Source organism: Haemaphysalis longicornis, unplaced genomic scaffold (genome assembly GCF_048455015.1).
Source record: "Haemaphysalis longicornis isolate Haplotype H1 unplaced genomic scaffold, Haemaphysalis longicornis Haplotype H1 scaffold_26, whole genome shotgun sequence".
Lineage (NCBI taxonomy): Eukaryota > Metazoa > Arthropoda > Arachnida > Ixodida > Ixodidae > Haemaphysalis > Haemaphysalis longicornis.
This window is the reverse complement of record NW_027526319.1, coordinates 780694-793122: the sequence shown is the minus strand read 5'-3', so window position 1 is coordinate 793122 and position 12429 is coordinate 780694. Positions and strand designations below refer to the sequence as shown.

At 50.2% G+C, this 12429-nt stretch overlaps 1 protein-coding gene across 2 annotated transcripts in view; it reads left to right on the top strand.

The window, feature by feature from the left end:
• Positions 1-11131: 11131 nt before the first annotated feature.
• The window catches only part of LOC144172777 (sodium/potassium-transporting ATPase subunit beta-2-like), a 28143-nt gene continuing 26845 nt past the window's right edge, over positions 11132-12429 (top strand). Inside the window, exon 1 of one of the 2 annotated variants that reach the window (XM_077701381.1) lies at positions 11132-11684. The gene's annotated coding sequence lies outside the window, so the exon portion shown is untranslated. The remainder of the gene's footprint in view (positions 11685-12429) is intronic. The other variant, XM_077701380.1, reaches the window with a different exon arrangement.

The following is a 12429-nucleotide window of genomic DNA, read 5'->3' as shown; positions in this document are numbered from 1 at the left end:
TCTGGTAAATACTACCTTGCTCAAACAAACGTCTTTAGCATTTCAGAAGCTGCTCTCGGTTTTTTTTTTCATTCCCGTACGACTATTCTATTTATTCCTGACTTGCAGACCATTAATGTTCCCGTGGTTTCATTAAAATATACCTTGGTTCTTACTATACGGCATGAGTGGGCACATATCTGACAATGCACAGCCTTTGAGTGTACTTAACATTTTCGCGTGGCTTATATTCCCATAAAAGGCACAAGTTTTTGTCAGCTATTGGGTTATCACATCCCCGAAATATATTTTTCTACGACGTACATATTCGAAGCAAAGCCGCATTTGTTGTTTGCGCTGCAAAACGAACCAACCTCTTACAGTGCCAATGTCAGGTCTAAACGAGGTGACAATAAATAGAATTCACTTGTGCTGACGTGTTCGAAGGCGACAGCGGTGATATGCTGCTGCCGTCGCCGACGACCGCAAGAGCGGCCAAGAAGCGCGCAGAACCGCCTCCCCGGGTAGCTCTTGTTGGCGTTCTAGCGCTCTACCAAGACGCAGCTGTTTTTTTAAGCGCCCTAAACGTTCAGTTAGCTTACAGACGTAACCATAACAAGTTATTTAGTGCGCGGAAAGGCAAAGAGAAGCGAAAGAGAACCAAAACACTGCATGACCACCTATCAGCCACGCAGCGCTAATCCCGCAAACGCCGCGGAGAAGCGGCGGCAGGCGGCGCAGCGATCGCGAATCTCGAGGCGTATAGGGGCGCCACTGAAATCCCCCTAGCGGCCCGTTTCGAAAGCAGCCGCGGGAGTCCGCGCCCCGCTCCCCAGTGCGCCGCGGCTTTTGCGGCACGTTCACGACTGAGATTTACCGTTTGCGGGCGTTTGAAATCTACGTTTCTGTGGAGCAGTCACTGTGTTCGCAAATGGGGTGTGTTTACGAGAGTGTGAATGTTTCTGACGCGATTTTAGTGTGGTATATTCGGTCTGTATAAGCGCCAGGTGTGTGCCACAGGCCAGGGTCGCGGAACCGGCGTATGATGGAGCCGATTGTAGTTACACTGACCTGAATTTACTAGCCGTGTCTCCATAACCACCGGTTTCTCAGATGTTCATGTTATGACTATACACTACGATTTAAATCGGTTTTGTGCGCTTACATAATCAGCGGAGCACTCATACCTGACAGCACGCCAGAGACATTTGCCAATATCTTACATCAGATATTGATCACCACCATTTACAAGCCAGTCTGTGTTAATTTCGGGAATATTCAACAAAAGTACGATGGACAATGCATAATTATACTCGGGGATCAGCACACCACCGAGTCGTCTTGTCGTGAGGTGAGCGCCCGCAAACATTCATGTGCTACATATATCCTCTGCGAGCAGCGCGGAGACGGGCTTAGAATACAATCCGCGTCCGCGACTAAATGCTTCTTCGAAATATCGTCATATGGCACAGGGAGCCTGCAGAATAAAGCAGAAACTGAAATCAGAGGGCCTTATCACATACCACACTCTTCCAACGACACCTTAATTCATCGCTTAATTGTTGAGCAGCCTACCCTGTATACTTCCAAAAATGCGTCCGCCGTACGATCAGCTCTTCGTTGAAGTAGAAAAACAAAATGAAAGTGAACGCGACATTTGTGTGTGGGATTACTAAACCGTTCATTGCTTGATTCCGCTCCGCATTTGTACACAGCGTCCCCCTCCCCTCCCCCCCACCGTTTTCCGCGAAAAAGCAGCGCATTTCTCGTATAGTTGGTCTAGTGAACCCTACCTGGGTTAAGTTTCGACGAACGTCTTTAGCATGTTAGAAGCTGCACTGTTGTTTTTTTCATTTTATTATGTTACTTAATTCCGCACTTGCACAGCATTTTTTTCCGTGGTTTGATTAACTTGCCTTGGTTCTTGCTATATGTCGTGTGTGGGCACATATTTAACGACGCACAGGCTTGGAATTTGCTTAACATTTTTCATAATTTATATTCTTATAACAGACATTAGTTATTGTCCAGGATTGGGTAATCCCATCCCCGAAACACATTTTTCTGCGACGTAGGTATTCGAAATGAAGCCGCGTTCGTTGTCCACGCTGCGAAATGAAGCCAACCTCTCATTGTGCCAGTACCAGGTCTAAACGAGGCGACAGCAGAATTCATTTGTGCCTGATGTTTTGGAGGTGACATGGGTGATATGCTGCTGTCGTCGCCGACGCCCGGAATAGCGGCGACGAAGCGCGCAGAACCGCGTCCCCGGGTAGCTCTTGCAGGCGATCGCGTACTCTACGAAGACGCAGCTGCTTTTTAAGTGGCCTAAACGTATTCTTTGCCTCTAGACGTCACCATACAAGTTTTTTTAGGGCGCGGAAAGGCGAAAAGAAGCGAAACAGAACCAAAACACTGCACGAGCCCCTATCAGCCACGCAGCGCAAATCCCGTCAACGCCGCGGAGAAGCGGCGGCAGGCGGCGCAGCGATCGCGAAGCTCGAGGCGTATAGGCCTCCTGCGCTGGAGTTTTGGCGACATGCAGCGCCCCTAGCGGGCAACGCCTCTGGGTAGTACAAAAGCAGACGACCCCCGCCGCCCTCCATGTGTTTTCAATTACAAGCCAGAGTGAAAGTTGGTTGTGGCGCTTTGTGGCGAGTTTAAACAGTTTAAATGACTGCATATTGTATGAAATAGCCCTTAAAGTAGTTGCAGAGGCTAAATAAAATAATATCCGCTAAAAGAAGTCGATTTGTCGGCTTTCTTTTAGCGAGCTTTCGCGATGGTCGCGGCATGGGACAGTATCGCCAGGTCGGGTGGTTTAACTGTTTCACGACAGTTACAGTTTTTAAGTGCGATTCACTTTATAAGCGACCCCGAACCTTCCGCCGTCCGCATTGCTTCTCCTCCTCTCCCCTAGCAACGGCGCGAGGAGCGGAGAGGAGCGTCTGTAGCAACGGCGCAGCGACGTCACACCCCACGTGACCCGCGCGCGCTCCGCCTCCCGCGCCGTGGCTGCGCACGCCCGCGCCGGCTCCCGCACCGCTCCTCGCGCCGTGACGTCACACTCCCACGTGACCGCGCGCTGGCGCCTTTGCGTCTGCTCCCCCTCTCCTCGCGCCGTGACGTCACATGCTCTGCAGCTGGCGCGCCTCTCCCCCCGTTAGGTTTGCACTCACCCTCGGCGCGCGCCTCTCCCCTCGCCTGACAGCTCCCCCTCGCCGGTACTGCCCCTCTCAAGGCGATGGCAGAATTACTACGCCGTGTATTCTCGGCGCAAGAAATGCATTCGCACTTCCTCACGATTCCCTTCGGGGAGGTGGGGGCAATTTTTTTTCTTCTTGCGTGCGGTCGGCAAAGGAAAGTTCACGAGTAGCATAAACAAGGAACGCTGCTCATCCTATATCCTGAGGTAACTGCAAAAGGTTGCTTCAGCGGGAGCATGCAAGCGAACGCAAGAATTGCGCAGCCGACCCAGCTGACACTGCTGGCCTGGCACCGCCTTAGAAACGAGTGGAAATTTTGTTTCGTATTTTCGCAAACTAAATGATTCTTGCGTAACATTTTACGCCGCACGATTTACGAACAGGAGGGTACATGTATACTAGCGTGTAGGTGGGGCAATATCGCCAAATAAACAAATTAAGCGCTATTAAAGGACGCAAAACATGCACCAAATCACACGCCCGCTGCCTGCAGAGATGTGTACTTCTATAACACCACATAACACAGCATAACATAACACAGCCACATACACGGCGCGGGGCCCCGAATATTTACATACGATCATCACTGACTGTGTTGGTTCCCTAGTGCAGGGGTCGTCGAATCTAAACGCCGACACCCCAGTTTTGACTTCAAATGGAGTTAGACAGCGAGGTAAGAACAGAGAATTGGCGTCCTCCAGTTGAATTGCACCCCCATCTTCACACTTCGCCAGATTTTGTCAAATATCATTAGAAATTCGCTGAATTTTTTCTCTTTGCATTCAAAGGCCCCCTCCTCCTCCTCCCCCCCCCCTTCCGATTTGCCGTCCAGCCCTCCGCCGTGTCGGCTGCATGGAACTCAGCCGTTGCTGACGCTCATTCTAGGCTATTAAGTGCGAACTGGGAATGTATACTGCAAGAGCGTAATTAAGTAAAGCGAAAGCAAACAAGGAAAGCGAGCGGCCTCTTAGTTCGCCCGACCACTTTGTTTTACGGCCACTATAATTTCGGAATCGCAAAACAGATTTCACGCTTCTGACGGTCGCGGCAATTTGTCACTGAGACACGCAACAAAACGGCAAGCTAACGCTGCACCGTGTATTCGTAACGGCGCCGCAAACGAGCACTGTTTAATGAAAGTGCACGCATAGTGTGCAGGTACGCAAAAGAGCGGCGCACCGCAGCAGGCGTGCCTGCGGTCCGCCGGACTCGCTGGCTTTTTAAAGCGCGATCATCACCGATTGCGTCACTCTTCTTGGCTGTTTTTGAGAAGTCTCTGTGACCTAGAGTATTAGTTTAAACTAGAAATTTCACCTAAAATTTTGCTTCGTACGACCATCGATCGGTGAACCTGCGAGTAGCAGACGCCGTCACGGTCCCGCCACTTTCGTCGGCGCTGTAAACGTGTTAAAGGGACACTGAAGTGAATTTGTCAAGCTCCCGTTTTTGCTTGGACTGCGTAGACTGGCTCAAATTAGCACACTTTTCATCGTTTATCCGGTTGACAAATCGATAATTATTTTACAAAGCGCGAAAGAAGAAAAACTACCATGCGCGGTTTGCGGCGGCCGCACCAACTAAGGCTGTGACGTTAGGAGGAGCGGGCACCGTGATTGGACGATGCCCAAGGTGAGCAACCAAACAAGTTTCGGTTTCGGTTTCGGTTCTGTAAAGCACAACTGGTGGCGATGGGCATTCTCAATAACTCAGTAATCATCGTACCGCGCTTCTGCCATGTTGTCAGCTGTGAAAATGCATAAAGATAAGCCTCCCAGGACGGCTTGGAATCGTAGCATTCACTAGCCGAGGCCTACGCAGTGCATGGACGCCCTCCGCGTACCCGCAGACGCCCAAATGTCATGCGCTTTTTTCCCATATTTGGAGCTTGCCTCACTCATGCCTGTACCGTAAAAAGCGTGTTCGCACCAGGCCAAGGGTCTGTTCATTCTGGCCTGTGCCCACTGCCCGCAAGCAGTCGGTGCTTATGGCAACAGCATGCCAACGAGAACTCGCTAGCGCACCAGTGCCAGCCTGCGCGCGTTCTGGAGGAGGAGGAGGAGGAGTGTAACTTTATTTTTGATCAGAATAGAAGAGAGTTAGGGCCTGTGGCGCTCCGCACAGGTGCAGTCCCTATTCCGGGACCCCATTGGTCAAGGCCGCCACTCTCGCCCGTCGAACTAGAGCCCTTTGAGACTCCAGCCCCGAGCAATTGAGCAGGGCCGCCTCCCATGCCTCTCTGGTAGAGGAAGGGTTGGGGGATAACGCAGGGTTGCGCTGGCATGCCCACACCATGTGGAAGGTGTCGGACACCTCCCCACAGTGCAGACACCGCCCATCTGTTTTAGGATCGAAATGCTTTGTTACTGCAGGGCACATAAATGTGTTCGTCTGCAGGCGCCGCAGTAGTCGCTCATCGGCCTTGCTCAGACCCTTAGCAGGGGCTGGGTAAAGCCGGCGGTTATCGCAGTAATGTTTTACGATTTGTCTAAACCGCAGAAGTGGCTTGCTAATATCCGAGCCGGGAGAGCATGGGTGAGGCGCCCGGTGGGTAAGCGCTCCGCGTGCGCGGCCTCGTTACCTCTCAGACCCTGATGCCCCGGAGACTGAACTAGTTCGTGGAGCCATGAACGTTGCGGCCCAAAAAAAAGGTGAACTCAATGTAGAAAACATCGGCAGAAAACGAAAAAGTTAACTTACAAAAAAAAAAAAAAAAACACGTACCCGCGGGGACTCGAACTCGTGACTTGCAAAACACTTGCGACAAAACACCTGGCGCCCCAGACCACTAGGCCACGAGACCGGCTCAGCCGAACTTGGTTATATAAGGTATATATTGTACAACACGTTTACACTTTTATTTAGTTTTGGCATTTCAAGCAGCTTAGGTGACTATTTGTTGTATTGCACTCGTGCAGTAAGCGTACCCCGAGTTTCCACAATAGCTCACGTCTAGCAACTGCATTTCGTAGACGGAAAAGCGTTCGCAGATGCGTAGTCGTGCTGCTGACCGCTGTGGTTGTTCGCCCAGCGCAAAAAAGTGCTTCCCGCACCCTAGTTTTACGCTGTGCGGTAAAAATATCAGTTGATTTTATTTCCTTAGTACCTATATTGACTTCGCTGACTCTTCTCCCGCCTTCAAGAGGCCTTATATTTTCCTCCTGGCGTACCAGTCAGCGAAGCGTCGCATGTGCGCTTGTGCAGTGCTTGTGTGAAGCGACCTTGACTTGGAGCTAGATACAGTGTACAAACTAACCAAGTAAAGAAAGGCACATTCTTCCATTCACAAACGTGTCCTGGCTTCGTTTCAACTGAGCGAAGGAATTGCGACGACCCGTCGGCGGCCGGCGGACGAAACGCTGGGCCGACTGACTCTGTCTGAAGGCCGGGGAGCCGTGCAGTGCGCAGCCAATTGCAAGCTCGGCCCCTCCTGACGTCACACGAAAACGCCACAGAAAATGGGCGAGCGTAAAGAAAGGAGGACAGCATTTTCGAATTAATTTTTCTACTAAATAAAATCGCGTAAACGCGCCCAGAGTGGTCGAAACATGGCCTGGGGACTCCGGGCTACAATTTGCGCTAGTAATCCCGCAATGTTTACATATCACTTCAGTGTCCCTTTAAGCGCTGCAAAGCTTCTCCCCCTAATGCCAAGTTGATCGCTGAAATAGATCGGACGCGTCGGGGATGAACTGGTGGCCACGTCGCAAAATAATCGGGAGCGTCGAGCTCAGTTTGCTTCTGTCAACACGGGATCCTATGGGACCCGCGCAGCTTTGTACTACCCGGAAGTACTGCCCGGAAGCCGCTTGCGCAGCGCCCCCTGGGCAGCGCAGGAGGCCTATAAGGCGCGTTCGTAGACCTACTTCCGCTTGAATTCCTCGCGCAGTCGGCAGAGCGCTGGGTACCTCCCGTTGCCGCGAGAGAGTTCCTGGCTCGCATCCGGGCGCAGCCGCGTCAATCGAACTTTTTCCGGCGACGTCAATTACGTGACGGATATGACGCCTGTCAGATCTTGGTGTACCCGGGCATAAAACACTTTCATGTTAAAACGTTTTACAGAGCCCCTTTGAGGCTTTCAGCTTTAGTAAGTAGGTCATCTCTAGCGTGCGGTAATATGAATATTAATATACTAGCTTAAAAGACAAACTAAGCATCTATCCCTTCCGACATGCTGTTCACGCGATCGACCCAACTTACGTTCCGAGCCCCTTGAGGAACCCGAGAGTGTCCCGTCTAAATGTTTCTAAAGCAAGGCTTTACTAATTTCTACTAAAGGTTTACTAATTTTTAGTAATTTAGTACTAAAGCTTTACTGACGAAGTTGTAACGCCATAAGGGGAGCTTTTTTATTGATCCGGTAAGGTGCTAGGGGAGACTGGGCAATGGGGTCAGAAAAAAAGGAGAGGCATCACTTGGCAGTCGATGGGAACGAAGCTTGCTTGGTTAGCTTTGGTGGCTTCCCCGTGTAACCCAACGCGCAAAAGTTCGAACGAGTTCTGCAAACCCGTTGTCCTGGCGAAAAAAAAGTGCAGAACAGTTTTCGTTGCCTTTTTTGTCGTTGAGCCCATCGCTGGTAGTCGCCTGACTTAAATTTTGTCCAAGTCCTCGTACGCATCGCCGAAGCGGCGCAGTTGGTTCCCGTCTTGCTAACCGAACTGCACGTACTGCGGCTTGCCTGAAGATACCGTGGAAGCCGGAGCACCGCCCGACGAGTTGCTCATCCGGTCAGACTCGATGTTGGCCTTCTCAAGGAGAGCCATGGCAGGTTGTGCGGCGGCGGAGTCGGGCTCACGTTCGGGCCGCTGCTTCTTGGCCCCGCCGAGAGTCACGGCGGTGATGAGGACTACGAGAATGAGGAGAGCCGTAGCCGAAATTATCACGGCCTTCTTCAAACTCAGGCGGTCTTGCGCAAAGAAGCGGACGCTCTGGCGCTGCCCAAGAAGCTCGGTAGCGGAGGACGCCTCGTTTACGAATTCCTCAGCCATGGGGGAAGCAGGGACAGCGTCGTACTGCGTCAGCGACGAGACGTGGTTTCGCGGTGGCGGGCGCAGCGCGTGCCACCACCTTGGATGCCTCTGGTGGTGGTGAAAAAATTGGCTCATACCCATCAAGGAGGATAGGCCCAAAAAATGGGGCTCTAGTTGACACACAAGTGGAAAATGAAAATACGCAAATAGAGAACAATACAGCGTCGTGCTTCCATTTTACCTACGAACTCATCTAACGTTCCAGCGCTTCGATATGAAGATCGTTTTGAACAGTACTTTGAACATAACTAAGCAAACCTGAACACGCTGAACACGCTTGGTAGCTACATGTCGGAAAGGACCTCTCGAGTGAGGGTTGGCAGTGCTCTTTCGAATGTATACGTGCAGGAAAATAGCGTCCCTCAAGGCGGTGTCTTGAGCTGTACACTCTTTATTGTTAAGATGAACTCTCTTCGGAAGGCATTGCCACTAACCATTTCCTGTTCTGTATATGTAGATGACATTGAAATATCTTTTAAGTCCTGTAACTTTTCAATTTGTGAACGCCAAGTCCAGCTTGGGGTGAACAAACTTGCTGGCTGGGCGGACGCAAACGGTTTTAAACTGAACCCTGTAAAAAGTACCTAACGTTGTGTTCTCCCGGAAGCGCGGGATTAAGGCAGACCCTGAGATCACCCTTCATCACGCTTCTATTCCTGTAAAAAAGGAGCACACGTTTTTAGGTGTCATACTTGATGAAAAACTGACGTCCATTCCACACATCAAACAACCTAAACATAAATGTCTGAAAACACTAAACATTCTCTAAGTCCTCTCCCACCAACCTTATGGCGCAGACAAAGAACTCCTTCTCCGTGTCTTTACCGCCTTAGTCAGGTCTCGGGTAGACTACGGTAGTGTTGTGTATGGGTCGGCATCAAAAACAGCACTAAAAATGTTTGACGCAGTGCTCCACTTGCGCCGGCGCCTTGCGTGTGGTGCGTTCCGCACTAACCCGGCCCAGAGTCTGTACGCTGAAAGTAACAAATGGTGCCTGGAACATCAACGAATGTACATTGATTTATTATATGCTTTCAAGGTCTCATCATTGAATAATCATCCTTTTAACCTGTCCTCAACGATACATCTACAACCCAGCTATTCTCAAATCGTCCATCTGTGTCTTTGCCCTACTCTCTGAGGGTGAGAGAGGAAGCTTCAGGTATTTCCGTTGGGTTTTTAGATGTATGTACATCATAATCATCATTTTCTGACGTTATACCACCATGGCAACTGCAGCCTGTTTGTTGTGATGTTTCTTTTATGAAAATAGATAAAAACAGGGTTCCGAGAGCTGCGATTCTGCAGCATTTCTTGTCGCTTCAGGATAAATATAAATGTGCAGAATTCTATAGCGATGCCTCTGTTAAAAATATAAGAGGAAGAAGAGGTAGCTTGGCAGCTGCCTCCTACTATCACCGTCATTGTAATGATCCATCCGCCATTAAAGATTCGCTCACGTCCCGCGGTCCTCGCCTCGGTTCTTCAACAGCCTCTGAAACTTCAAATACGGTGTCATGCGCCGCTCATGGTCCCAACTTTAATTCTTGCAGAACCATGAATGTACACACCACTGTCTTCTCACCAGAAGCATATGGCATTTTACTCATCGTTCAGCACATTCTTAAAAAACAAATTCATAAGGCCGTCATCTTTACAGACTCTGACTGTTGTGCGTGCATTGACTTCACACAGACCCAGAAAAAACCACATTGTCAATCTTGTATTTAATGCCATATTGTTTATATATGCTAAACATTTTCACTAATCCTGTGCTGGGTTTCAGGGTATGCTGGAATCGCGGGGAATGAGACCGCGGATCAAATGGCCGCCGCTGTTGCACTTGCAAACACAATGGACATAACAACAGTACCTTACACTGACCTCAAGCCACACATGAGACAACACCTTCACGAAACATGGCAAGCGAGCTCGAGTAAACAGACAGACAAGTTACACATAATAAAACCACACTTAGGACAATACACTAGTGACTCACACAACAGATTCATCGAAGTTGCTCTAGCTAGATTACGGATAGGCCACACACACGCGACAAACTCCTATCTGCTCACTGGATCTCCAAGACTCCTGTGTAGCAGGTGTGGGGAGGGCCTATCCGTACTTCACGTCCTTATTACATGCAAAGCACGCCACACAACAAGATGTAAGCACTTCCCTCAACTCTACAGACAACACATTCCACTACACCCAGCACTCTTTCTGGCGGATGATCCCGTGATTCCGGTACAACGCACTTTTAAGTTTCTCAGTGACATCAAGTTTTTACACCTCATTTCCTATCACGCGTAGTTTTTTTTCAAACCTTATTTCATGCCATGCACCATCACAGCCTGGCCTTTTACACCAGCCATCCTCATTGTCGTTTACTGATTTTACTTTTGTTTTGTTACACGATTTTAGAGTTTACCTTTACATCCTTCATACCTAACCACTGTTTTGGCGCTCTTTGCCCTCGTTGGCCTTGCGCCATTAAACGCCAACATCATCATCATCATTATTGTTGAACCTTTCCTCTCGGTGAATCTATAATCTCGACAGACATTAAGGCTTGATTGGACCTTCCGTCTCGGTGGATCTTTCGTCTCGTTGGACATTCAGGCCACAATCGCTCCCCTGATTGCGTCACTGCTCATGACACGTAGCGCGAAAGTTGAAAGTTTGACCTTGCTTTTTGAGTTGTTCTAGTTCAGAAAACGTCTTTCGTGGCTGCATTGAGGCTGAGGTAGTTACTAAAATGTACTTATTTCAAACTGAACGGGGCCTATTTCCTCTTCAGGGCCCCTTTAAAAGCACTGACAGCTTCCACCCGGCGCCTGACCGGGCGCAACATACACGAGCTCGCAGCCTCGTTCCCAACGGCCGCACTTACTCACCGTGAGTCACTTAGCGGCCACCACGCGCGTGGAAGCGCGTTTACTTTCGCTATGCAAAGGCAGCGGCGAGCATTGCGCAACCACATTCCGGTTTTCTACCTCGCACCCTCTCCCGCACAACTCCGGCAACTTGGCCGCTGTCATGGAAGAAAGAAAGGCTACGGTCGCCGTCGTCGTGTTGTCCCCCTCTCACATAGCCTTCGGCGAACATGTGCGTGAGTGGCGAAAGGGGCGTGCCGTGCGCCTTTTGTGCTACTTGCATTTTTAAAAACCGACCGGGCGGCGTCCTCGCGGGTTTGTTGACGCGTGCACGCGCGTGCTAGTGGATCAACAAGACCGCCAGCGGTTCCTGCGCTCTTGAACTGATTAACGACTTCCGGTGGGCCACGCTACGCATTCCCCGAAGTGTTGGACCTGCTGTACTGCTGAGCGGAAGACACAGTGAGATCTGCTGTCGGGACAGTTGGTTTGTGTTTGTGTGGCCTCGCCGCAGTGCAGTGTCCACTCCTCCCCGACGAGATTGCTTGCGCATCGGGCAAGTGTGGAGGATTACTTGTCGGCGGTTCCTTTCAAGGGTGAGCGTTTGCGTGTTTCCGTTTCTTTACTTCTCTTTCCACTGAACTCTGACAAGGTCACGTCGCAATAAGGAAGCGTGGCTAAAGACAGAACCGCCGCGAAGCGGATGTGTCCAATTAAAGCGATTGTTGGGTAAAGGGAAAACAATCGCAATGAGTTCGAGAATGACTTGGGATCAGCATGTGGGAAAGAAGTAATTTCGTCACAGCCAACGCTTAGTTCTTCACGGAGAGAATTGTTCCTATCGAACACGTCGCAGCGCGAAGGTGGCGAAGACTTGGGAAGCACACGGGACAAGCGCTTGTTCCGTCTGCATTCCAAGTCTTCGTCACCCTTCGCGCTGTAATGTATTGCAATGCTGAGTACCAAACTGCCCAACGACATGTTCTGCAGAATCGCCCCGGTGAGCCGTATGGTCTCGTGATATACATAGCTGGCACATGACGTCATCACAACCCTTTCTTGTGACCTACTTACACTTTTTCAGTTCTCCGAAAGATACAAGCACCAGATAAGTGTGCAGCCGCTCGCCGTGCTTGTGGGTCACAGACATGGAAGCTACGATGGCGTCAGGGCAAGCGATCTACAGTTGAACCTTGTTATAACGAACACTTATGCAGAGATTTATCGGCTATAGCGAACTATAAATACAGACTTTGGTTGGTCACGCTTTATTTCAATGACACTTATTCTTTTATAACGAAACTGAAAACGTGAGAGCTGTGCGGACTACCGGATATAACG